The 12469-nt window shown below is 35.6% G+C and overlaps 1 protein-coding gene and 1 long non-coding RNA gene across 6 annotated transcripts in view; one reads left to right on the top strand and one right to left on the bottom strand.

Moving 5' to 3' along the window:
• The window catches only part of ankrd50 (ankyrin repeat domain 50), a 41487-nt gene extending 39366 nt beyond the window's left edge, over positions 1 to 2121 (top strand). Inside the window, exon 5 of the mRNA XM_037779936.1 lies at positions 370 to 2121. The gene's annotated coding sequence lies outside the window, so the exon portion shown is untranslated. The remainder of the gene's footprint in view (positions 1 to 369) is intronic.
• Positions 1 to 12469, bottom strand: part of LOC119494214 — a 158395-nt gene that overhangs the window by 7629 nt on the left and 138297 nt on the right. For all 5 annotated transcript variants that reach the window (XR_005208143.1, XR_005208146.1, XR_005208145.1 and 2 more), the window contains one exon: positions 3145 to 3300. This is a non-coding gene — a long non-coding RNA (uncharacterized LOC119494214). The remainder of the gene's footprint in view (positions 1 to 3144; positions 3301 to 12469) is intronic.

Here is a 12469-nt window from a genome sequence, read left to right as displayed (position 1 = left end):
CTTTTCACCCTCTGTCTGAAACGCTCTGTTTTAGCTCCTGGCCCACTGTTGTAATTGGTTAATACACATTATACCACGTATCCTTCAATGACGTTATTATTCCAAACAACTTCAATTAATGGTAACTCGATACACGCTCGTTGTACTACGTCACTTGCTGCAGCCGTCCGCGGACTTACAAACGTATTTGTGATACGTCGAAGACGAACGTAATCTGCGTCAAAATACGTGTCCTTCTAAACATAATTGAGAATGCATTTTAGTTATACGGTAATGCAACTTTTAGGCGACAGGGTTGCAATCTGGATAAGTAGACCTTTTTTCTTCCCAAACAAAACATTAACTCAAACCATTCCTGTACCGTTTCAGATGTCTTGAATGCCATTCGTCATGCAGACATTGGAGGGGAATGTGCCAAAGCAACCGTTGTCATCTGCATAAAAAAATACTAGATTTTTTTTTCCATCGGTGGGAGACCTCAAAATAATACCTAGGGACGATTGTTGATTGCTGCCTACGGCTTATGTGAACTGATACATCAATGTGCCTACATCTGTTACAGCCTCCTTCATGTATTCATGCAAACTATCATTTTAATTTAATGTAATGCTATTTAATTAACAGTGTATGCACTTTTAAAAGAGTAAAATGACAGACATGCATTTGTTCTATTCACTTTGTATCCCATCCATGTTTTATCAAAGTTTGAGAGAAACATACCAATGCTTTTTTATTATTTTATATTATGTTTGTTCTGTCTACTTTTTCACACTGACAGCAATGTACCACTGAGTACATTGTCACAAGACCAGAGGACATAACAGCAACCGATGCCATGGTATAAATTTAAGCGCATTGATAGTCTGCCTTTCTAGAGACCCCAAATAATCTGTGTTAATCTTGGATCAGTGTGCTAAACCTATGTTGTGTGTAATATGTTAATAGCTATGGCAATTTACTTCACAAGTATATACAAGCATATTTATTTTTGGAAAAAAGCCACTTTTGCTGCATTTTGTGTTACATTACGCTCTACCATGGTGCTGTGTTCAGAAGTTGCCTGCAGTTATTTTGGACTCCCAATTTTGTTGGTTTTGTGCGTTTGTGTATTATTACAAAATATCTAAGAAAGAGGGAGGTTCATTGAAAATGTAAAAAAAAAAAAAAGTTCATTTTGTCCCTATGGGATTTCTCAGTTGCTTGTGTTATTATTTTGTGTGTTCATAAAAAACTATTTAAATAACACATTGTGTACCGTCAGCAACAGTTTGGTGCTAAATGCAGCGATTTCAAGTGAAAGCAGTGATTTAAAAAAAATGCATCTGTCCGCAGAGTTACATGTATAACCTACTGCAATGCAAGAAACAAAATCCATGCTTTGTTTCCTTCTTGTCATGTGGTTAATTTCCAGTAATTCCTGCTGGATTTTTCAGGGGCATGGCACAAAATGGCTCAAAAAGGGTTCAGCCATTTAGACAACTCATAGCTGTGAATGATATTGTTTGGAAATGCAGAGTTGTAAAGCCAAAGTTGAAACAACATAACTCTGTCCCACCTCCTCCCTGTGAGAAGCTGAATATCAGTTCAACAGGACTTAACCCCACAAGAGATGGAGGGGAGGAGGTGACGCTGAGGGAACTGAAACATCTGTTTCTCATGAACTGTGTGGAGCTGCGTTAGCGTTTACAGACTGTGTCATATTTTTTGCAGGCTTTTCATATTGTCAACAGTGAGCTATTTTTTGCCAAGAACTGGGGGGGACTAGAAACCTATCGCATGCACAAACACTTATAAGCCCTAGTGAAAGCTCTCAGCTCTTCAGTACTACAGTAGCTCAAACGTATGCCATGAAGGGTCAATAGAAGGATTCAAGGCAGGATCGGGTCTAGAAAACAGTGTTGGAAAAAACATACTGTATAGTCTTATTAAGCAGTTATCTTGTTTGTCTTGACTGTTTTGTCTGTCATCTTTGATTTGACTGTCAGTGATTGGATTGTAAATAGCTTAACATGTACATTCAACTTTCATTTTAAAAAGAATTCCTGTATTATATGAAGTGGAATTTTCCGATGTATATTAAAGTGCTTAATAAACATATTTGCTTTACTGCTGAAAAATAAATATTTTTGCTAATTTATTCAACAAAATACACAGGACTGAGGAATGCAATAAATTAAAGGTGCTAAATGCGAGTTTCGGAGCACGTCTATTGCCTCCGCACGGCTCTCAACATGGCAATGTGCAAACAGCGCTAACTGTGCAAACAGCGCTAACTGTGCAAACAGCGCTAACTGTGCAAACAACGATATCGGTGCAAACAGCGCTTACTGTACAAACAGTGCTAACGGTGCAAACAGCGCTAGTAGTGCAAACAACGGCAACAGTGCTGACAGAGCTAACAGTGTTTACCGGGGGTGACCAGAGGTTGGTTGCTACGCTTTCGCCATGATGTCGTCTGTCGGGACAGCGTTAGCAGCTGTTACCGCTGTATGAGAGCGGTGGCCATGAGCTAGCCAGTGGGGTGCGCTCAGATGCACGGACATGCACCAAAAGGCACGTGCGGCTGGCCCGGCTATGTCAACAAAACATGGAGAAGTTCGGATTACAACACACAGAGGAAGAGCGACTTCATTCTCTGCTCAGGTAATATTTATCCACTCTGTCTTTAAATAGAAAAATAACTTCAATAATAGTTTTGCTGCTTTGTTAATGCTCCGGATATCACATAGAGAACCTTTAATGTTATGGAAGTCTGAAACCTTCTCATTATGGAGGTAGGAGGATATTTAAATTCATATGTCCGGTATCTGAAGTTATACTAAAGGTGATTTTTCACTTCTTTGTCTTTCGGAGGCTGACTAATTGATATGTCTGGAACCGGTAAACTTGTGTTAGCGCTGATGCTCCATTGAATTTGAAGAAGTCTGCATTTTTTTTAAAGATGGAAAATAATATAGACAGTAAACATCTGTGATTGAGAGGGGAATGACAACTACCAGATATTGACAAATCTGCAGTGACAAATTATTTTGTCATCGATTCCTATCCCCGATACCTCTTGGTTTCTTTAAATCCAAAGGCCTTTTTTATCCACAAACATTTTTTTCCCCCTCCTAAACCACGGACTATGCTGTTAATACCTACTTCACTGTTGGGTCATTTGGTGGTGGAGGGCCAAACCGGGACACTGCAAGCATCACAACACATGGATCAGGCTGAAGTAGAGCAGACATATGTGCCAAGTGCTATCACCGCCTCCCTCCCCCCGAGTGCACTCAGTTCATCTCAGTCAAACAGGAGCTGCAAGAGAGATTAAATACAGAGGTATTTATTAGTTTTAATACACATTTCATGACATCTCATAAAATTACAACTTTATATATTCAGAACTGTAACTCCTTGGTTGTTGTTATGAATCATATCTTGCGTCATTCCTCCGTCATTCAAAAGAAATGCATAACATTTTTAGAAACCTCAGCTGTATTTCAAATGCATTTAACTGAATGAGCAGCGTTTTAGCTTCGGGCCTAAACAGTGAGGATTGGACAAAGTTGTTAAACCGACTAATTAGGCTTAATTGCCTTCTCCAAACATCTCATGAAAAAATGTGCCGCAGAGCAGCTAAAGTGGTGTTTAAATTGTTGGACTTTCAGCACAGCCTTTTCTGTATGATTTGAGAGGGTGGGTGTTAATGAGTAAACCATCTGCTGCTGAAGTCATGTAATATGTACTGTCCAAGCTTAGAGGATCTCCTCATGAACCATCTGCCAATGGCCACATCTGGTTCTTCTCCACCCATGCCCTTGTTTTGGATACAGTGCTAACAAGCTCCCACGCAATATACACAACATGGCGACAGTTGTGGCCGACTCGTTCCAGACACAACTTTAAAAGCCAATGCTCCACATCTCCAGTATGTGCCATCAAGAGCCATGTGCGTGCAGGTTTTCATTCCAGAAAAACACTTAAGCTTAAGATTTCTCTGATTAGCACTTTTTAGCTCTTTTAGAGTGAAACCAGCTGCTTTGTTGTTTGGTTGTACTGAAAAGCTGCATATATAAGGCTCGAAACTGGCTCAAGGTCATTATCAAATAAAGAAAAATGTTGATTGCTTTGTCCTTGTGTGGAACATTTTCCACAGCTCTCTTTAGGAGAAGGACCTTTACAAGAATGCAAACATTGAAAAGATATCTTTGCAGTTTGGCAGGGCTGCGTGCCTGCCATCTCGCTTCCAACTCTCTCAGTGATCACGTCGTGTTTCAGTATAGCTCATCATCACGAGAGTACAGATGTTGTTACAAAACAGTGATACATTAGCCTTGTTGACGAGCCCGTGCATAATGAGACCTGGAGATTTCTATGAGGGTTTTCTAGAAATTCAGTTTTCAGTTGGTGGAAAATGCAAGCATAGTGGGCCAAGTTTTTTTTTGAGACTATGTTATGAATGAGCAGATGGGCATATGAGTATATGGTCCAAAAATCGTGTTTCTGTGGAGACATTACCATTTTCATGCTCATTTTTCTTGATCAATCATGTGATTGATGGTTGTACACTAATTGCACAGTGGAAACACCACCGCAGACTCAATGTCATGTAATGTAGTTATCAATAAACTTAAATTAGTATGTCGTAAAAAAATGTCATTAAAGTAAAAGTGGAGTATGCCATAAAAATGTCATAAAAATTCATAGCATAGTATGCTATAAAAATGTAATGTAAAAAGTCATACTATAGCATGCCATAGAAATGCCATACTTGACATACTATACTATGACTTTTTGGGGAAATTTTTATGACATACTACATTGTAACTTTTTGTGACATTTTTTTTTACTAACTATACAATGACTTTTGTTGACATACTGTACTGTGATTTTTTTAATTATTTTTTTCATATGGTTTCTATACTAAGACATATTTGGATATTTTTTTAGACATACTATACTTTGACTTTTTCCGACATACTACTATGACTATTTTTTCGACATATTATACTATGACTTTTTGTATGATTTTTTTTTACATACTTTACTATGACTTTTTTTGACTTTTTTTAGACATACTATACTATGACAATTTTTTCGACATACTATATGACTTTTTTCGACATACTATACTTTAACTTTTTTCGACATACTATACTATGACTATTTTTCTACTAGTATACCGTGACTTTTTTTCAAAATCCTATACTATTACTTTTTTCGACATACTATACTATTTTTTTTTTTTTCAAAATCCTATACTATTTCTTTTTTTCAAAATCCTATACTATTACTTTTTTCAAAATACTATACTATTACTTTTTTCAACATACTATGAGTTTTTATGACTTTTTTACGACATTTTTCAACATACTATAGTATGACTTATTTCACGACTAATTTCAACATACTATACCATGAATTTTTTTTCTACTTTTTTCGAAAGGCTATACTATGACTTATTGTTGTGAAATTTTTCGACATACTATACCATAATATTTTTTCGACATACTATACTATAACTTTTTTTGACATACTATACTATGACTTTTTTTCCCCAACATACTATACTGTGACTATTTCGACATACAATACAATGATTCTACATGCTATACTATGACTTTTATTCGTGACATTTTTTGACCTATTATACTATGACTTTTTTTTCATGAAAATCTTTGACAGACTATACTATGACTTTTTTTCGTTTAATTTTTCGACGTGTTATATTATGACTTTTTTCATGAAATGTTTTGACAGACTACTATGACTTTTTTTCGTTCAATTTTGACATTTTTTTCATGAAATTTTTCGACATGCTAAGCTATGACTTTTTATGAAATCTTTCGAAATGTTATACAATGACTTTTTTCATGAAAATTTTCGACATAGTATAGTATGACTTTTTTTATTACATTTTTTGACAGACTATACAATGACTTTTTTCGTTCAATTTTGAAATTTTTTTCATGAATTATTTCGACATGCTTTACTATGACTTTTTTTTTCATGAAAATTTTCAACATAGTATAGTATGACTTTTTTCATGACATTTTTTGACAGACTATACAATGACTTTTTTTCGTTCAATTCTGAAAATTTTTTCATGAAAGTTTTTGACATACTATACTATGCCTTTTTTTCATAAAATTTTTCGACATAGTATACTATGACCTTTTTTTATCAAAAATTTCAACATACTATACTATGACTTTTTTTCATGAAATTTTTTGACATTCTATAATACGATTTTTTTCGTGAGAATTTCCGACATACTATACTATGACTTTTTTTCATGACATTTTTTGACAGACCATACTATGACTTTTTTTCGTTTAATTTTTCGACATGCTATACTTTGACTTTTTTCGTGAAACTTTTCAACATGCTAAACTATGAATTTTTTTCATGAAAGTTTTCTAAATACTATACTATTACTTTTTTCGTGAAATTTTTCGACACTATACTATGACTTTTTTTTCTTGGAAATTTTTGACATACTGTACAGACATTTTTTCATGAAATTTTTCGACATGCTGTAGTATACATTTTTTATGGAATCTTTCGACATACCATACAATGACATTTTTTCATGAACATTTTCGACATACTATAACTTTTTTTTTTACTAAATTCTTCGAAATACTATACTTTGACTTCATGACATTTTTCGACATACTATACTATGACTTTTTTTGTGAAATATTTCGACATTTTATACTATGACTTTTTTTTCATGAAATTTTTCGGCATGCGTTGCTATGACCTTTTTATGAAATCTGTGGACTTACTATACTATGATTTTTTTTGTGGAAATTTTCGACATGCTATTCTAGGAGTTTCTTTCAGGAAATGTTTCGACATAGTATACTATGACTTTTTTTTGGGAAATTTTTCTATATACCATACTATGATTTTTTTCAATGAAAATGTTCGACACACTATACTGAGTTTTTTCCATGAAATTTTTCGACATGCTTTACTATGATTTTTCTTTGAGAAAAGTTACGACATATACTATGACATTTTTATACTATGACTTTTTACGTGAAATTTTTCGACATAGTATACTATGCCTTTTTCATGAACATTTTCAACATACTATACTATGACTTTTTTCGGGAAATTTGCTGACATACTATGAGTTTTTTTCATGACATTTTTTGACATAATATACTTTGATTTTTTTCATGAAATTTTCGACATACTATACTATAACTTTTTTTTTTACAAAATTCTTCAAAGTACTATACTTTGACTGCATGACTTCACTATGACTTTTTTTCTTGAACATTTTTTGACATACTATACTATGACTTTTTTTCTTGAACATTTTTTGACATACTATACTATGACTTTTTTCATGAGAATTTTCGACATAGTATATTATGAATTTTTTTGATGAAATTTTTCGACATAATTCTCTATGACTTTTTTTTCGAAACGTTTATACATACTTTACTATGACTTTTTTTTAATACAATTTTCGACATACTATACTGACTTTTTTTTCATGAACATTTTCGAAGTCCTATACTATGACTTGTTTTCATGAAATTTGACACATGCTCTATGACATTTCATGAAATATTTTGACATGCTACAGTATAACTTTTTTCATGAACATTTTCAACATACTTAACTATGACTTTTCTTTAATAAAATTTTCGACATACTTTACAATGACTTCTTCCTTGATGTTTTCCGACATTTTATAGTATGACTTTTTTTCACATACTATACTATGATTTTTTTCGACATACTATATACTATACTATAGTATGTCGAAACAAAGTCATAAAAAACAGTCATAAAAAGTCATAGTATAGTATGCCATAACAAAATATCATAAAACATTTCAGAATATAGTATGCCATAATGTGTAATAAAAATGTTTATATAAAAGGTCATAGTATACATCATTGTCACCAAACATGTCATAGTATAGTACGTAAAAAAAAAATCTCATAGAAAAAGTAGTACACATCTATTTTTATGACACAAATAATGTGGATGAAACGCTTCAATATACGTTCGCAAAACTGACCCTTTCTACAAGACCCACAGTATACAGTAAGTACCTGAGTGACACTGTTTTAACAGTCCATCTTGCCAGACCATTTTTATTTTCCAAATGTTAATTGCTGTTCTGGGAAACTGGCATCCGCACACAAATAAATAGTCAACTCCTGCATGAGCAATGCCAGCAGTGATTTGGTGAGGAGGCAGCCAAGTGTCAGACTCATGGAGAAATTCTAAAAAGAGGTATTTAAATCTGTCCATCCATTTTTATAATGACACAAGTGCAGCCATGCAGAGCCCTTCATCACACCGGGTTTCAAATTAGATTGACTGCCGTTGACAGTGTTTGAGCGTTGTTCAAACTGTGAGCTGAAAAAGGTGATTCTTTTCCAAACTCACAGCAATTACTTGACAATACTGAAGAGGAAACTATTGCATTTCAAGTATTTTGAATGGAAATCCATGTTGTAGTTGGAGGTCCACTGACCTTGAGAAAAGCCTCAAATGTATTCACAGCTACATTCACTAATTGCTATATAGTTTACCATAATTTAGAAATTAGGGTGAATCAAAGATTTTCCGTTGTTTTCCTTTCTTTATGAATGAGATCCTTTTTCTATTCGACTTTTTTCCAAGACAGACTTTGGCTGACCTAGCAGCTGCTCTTAAAGTGAGATGATGTAACTTTTTGAAGGAAGGAATAACTGATTGATTCTCTCAGAATTGAAAAGTCGAACTCGGAGGGAATAAAAAACACCCTTGCTCAATTCAATACACTCTGGTGTTACGCTGCTACAACCTATAGGCTAAACTTGTTATGACAATTAGCCTATGATGGTTAACGTTATCTAACGTTAGCAAACATTAGATATACATAGTTGTTTAATTTACATTAAAGAGTCAGTTCACCAACTTTATGACTTCTCTCTACAGTACAACATTTTAGTCTTTACCATTATCAATTGCCACTTGTGGCCACTGTACAGCTAAATTTACATGAGATCGCTTTAAGAGAGGGTAGGCTTAACTATTAATGAAGGCAACTTCTGTATTAACGGGCAAAGAGCTGGAATAGTAAGCCTGCATGGCTGCAATGCCCTATGATGCTAATATGAATATTTGAAGCTAATAGAAGCTTCTGTAGTCTAGCTAGTTTAGTCTAGCCAAATCAAGTGACAGTTACATGTTGGTTGATTGCCCACATTTTGTTCCAGCAAAATTCCTGTATGTGACTACAACATATCCCTCCACAGCAGCACAGTAAGGAAATATAATGCGAGAACACACAAAGTATGAATTTTGATGCTAAAAGGCTGTAGCTTTGGAAAATATCGCTCATACGATACGATAATACGATAGGTCTGAAATTTGTTTTGCATCACAGCAGCTCCATTTGCAACATCACAGAAAGGACATGCACACATTTAAACATTACAATCACAGAAGACGATATTCAGGGCCCTTCAACGTACATTTGATCTGGGATTATTAGGCTCCATATTTAGTTTTAGGATTGACTGGTGTACAAAAGAGTGCTTCTTCAGTCTAACCTTATTAAATCGTGGAACTCTGTATCTCCGATTTGATGGTAACAATTCATATTCACTGTTCAAAACATGATTGGGGTCAGAGACGATGGTGTTAGCCAGCCTTAATATGTTATTATGATAGGCTGAGGGGGTTGACCTACAATCTTTGAGCAGATTTTCATTTGGTGGAGCAGTTTTGACTTTAAAGTAGTGGACAAACTCTTGTACCATGTAGTATAACACAACTCAGAGTGCTAAATTCCTGTCATGACTAGTTTCTGGTAGCTTTGTAAACTCTCAAGCCTTGATTCCTATTCATGAGAGGCTGTGCAAACCTGTTTTCCACACCTCCCTCCTAAACAATTGATGATGTTCTCGACGACAGCCATAATTCATAGAACCACAGTTACATTTATAACTTTTGCTTCAGTTCCAACAACCTCCAAAGTGAGTTTAAAAGCCAGAAATCTCTGAACCTCCTGAAGCAGTCATTAAGTCATTGGTATTGATCAGAAACCCCATCACCCCACTGCAGATACATTATGATCACTTTGTGCTATAGGGCAGTATAAATCTTAGTTATAGCACCAATAAACTCTTGGACTCCCACAATGCCAACAAGCAGTAATCACAAAGTTGGTTTCAGATACTGGCGTGACAGAGCAGCCTGCCGAATTTTATACTCTCTATTGGCAACAGTTCAAACACGGAGCGTTTGAGTTGAACAAGGCCATTCTAGTCTGGATTTGTGTCAGTGTAGTACAGCAGGTGGGTATTCACGAGCCCCGCGGGTACCGAGCATTTAAAACACGGCTTAACAGACCTGCTTGTGCTCATCTGCTTTCATAAACAGCTCTTAGATCCATCAAAAGGACTGAATGTACTTTTATGAATGCATTTTTTTACAAAAGGAAGGTTTTAAAAGACCTTTTCAGACTGTACTGTTGCAGGACAGCCTCATCTCAAAAAGCTGAATAAAAAATAAGCCAGTGCTTAAAACAGGCAGCTATGAAAGCAGTCTCCGCTCGACAACAATGAAGTAACTCATGGCCAACAAAGCTGGAGAATGAGAGATTAAACAGACTGTATTCCTCTTTGTTGCCTGTTTACATAATCCCTACAGTCTCTCATCAAGGACCGTGGATGAAAAGCTTTCATCGACTCTCTGTGGAAAACCCATCTTCTTCTTTGAAGTTCAACACAGTGGCCCGACATGCACACAGGTGTTCCACTTTCACTAAACACTGAACAGGAGTAAAACACCTGACAGTGAAATCTAAAGTCAAAATGTCTGTCTCTTGGGAGACAAAACACTGACAAAAATTGAGCGTGGGTGAGTTGGCTAAAGCGCACCGTCATATTCCACATCATTAATCATTATGGCTGAAGCCAAGGACAATAAATGGACTAGAGCTCTACACAATGAAAGGGATGTAGCTCCACAGACCGAGATATTCTGGTGTCAGACAAAAGCAGTTGCCTGTTAAACCAGAGAGATCAGTTTGCCATAGCTCCATGCTTTCTCTCCATCACACTCATGCAAACCTTGTATCTCCAAAATGTCAGCTTTTTGAGAAACTTAGAAAAACAGCATTGTGTACAGCTTGAAGACAATCCAGTTTTCAAGCCACTCAGTGTTTTTGTAAAGGTTTTATAATCCCAAGAGGTCAGAGAATTTTCCCAACCCATGGAGCATATAATCCTCTCATTCACTGGAGTTACGAGGTTTACTGTAAGAAGCAGCTGGGAATTGCGAGCTTTAAATACATATGGGGGAGAAAGCTCTCTTTTTAAGGAGTGTCCTGTTTACTGGGTGGTACAATATAATAATCATAAAACAAGATGCAGTTATCAGATAAAAAAAGCTGAAGATGAGAAAGATGAAGTTGAAAAGTTCACCAGTGAAGCAGACAAATTCAAAACAGTCACATTCAGTTTGTGGCCATGTTTCAATGATAGAGGAACATTGGGAGTAACCAAGTCCAATAGTATTGTGATTGTTGTTCCATTGCTAAAGTATTTATTTACCAGAAGCTGATTTTCCAAAGTTTGTCTTAATGCTAGGAATTTCCAAAAGAAGACTGTGCATGTGTGAGTCCCAATGACAATTGGAACTGAAGGAATCTGAAAACGTATTTGAAGGCAGGTACATACATAAAAGGAATTTGACTCCGGTTGGCCCTCGGCATTGGAAACCGACACACAGGGTACCCCTCTTGCGTTACTTTTCGATGGACCAGGGACGGAGTGTCAATATAAGCTTGTTACATGCATAGTGTCCTTTCAAAATAAACTTCTGTTTTCACAGGAAGTTAGGTGTTTAAAGACTGATGTGACAAAACAACGTCTATTAACGCCGCGGGTGGGTTTGCATTAGAGTTAGTTGAAAGCCTGGTTCGTCACATACTGTCGCTGAAAGGTGCCTCCGTGCATCGGTTCCCAATGCCAAGGCGCACAGCCCAATCAGCGGTATTTGACGAGTGGGGGTGAGAAAGGGTTTAATGTACTTACACAGAAATAGAAAAACAGCTAGTGACAAGGACAACAAAGCTGGACAAATAAAGGTAAAGAATAGACAGGACTGTTATTTACACGAGTAGTGAAAAAAAAGGTGTATATACATATTATAGAATTATATATAAAGAGCACCGATGACCAACAATAAAATAATAAATAAAACAATAACATATATATTACAAGTCAAGTGATCTGTTAATTGTAAACAATACAAATAGTGCCAATAAATAAATACTGAATCATGGACTGGATGATTATGTACAGTATGTGATGAAAGAAATGGCACTGTAATCCAGGAGCTTCTTCAAGAGACAGTGAAAACGGCAGAGCATCTCTAGCTTCCATAATGTGACGTATTTCCGAGTGAAACAGAATATGTGGGTGAGGTAACATTTTGAGAGGGATTTGATTAAATG

Source organism: Sebastes umbrosus, chromosome 9 (assembly GCF_015220745.1).
Source record: "Sebastes umbrosus isolate fSebUmb1 chromosome 9, fSebUmb1.pri, whole genome shotgun sequence".
NCBI lineage: Eukaryota > Metazoa > Chordata > Actinopteri > Perciformes > Sebastidae > Sebastes > Sebastes umbrosus.
The sequence above is the reverse complement of the archived record's forward strand: the minus strand, read 5'-3'. Positions and strand labels throughout refer to the sequence as shown.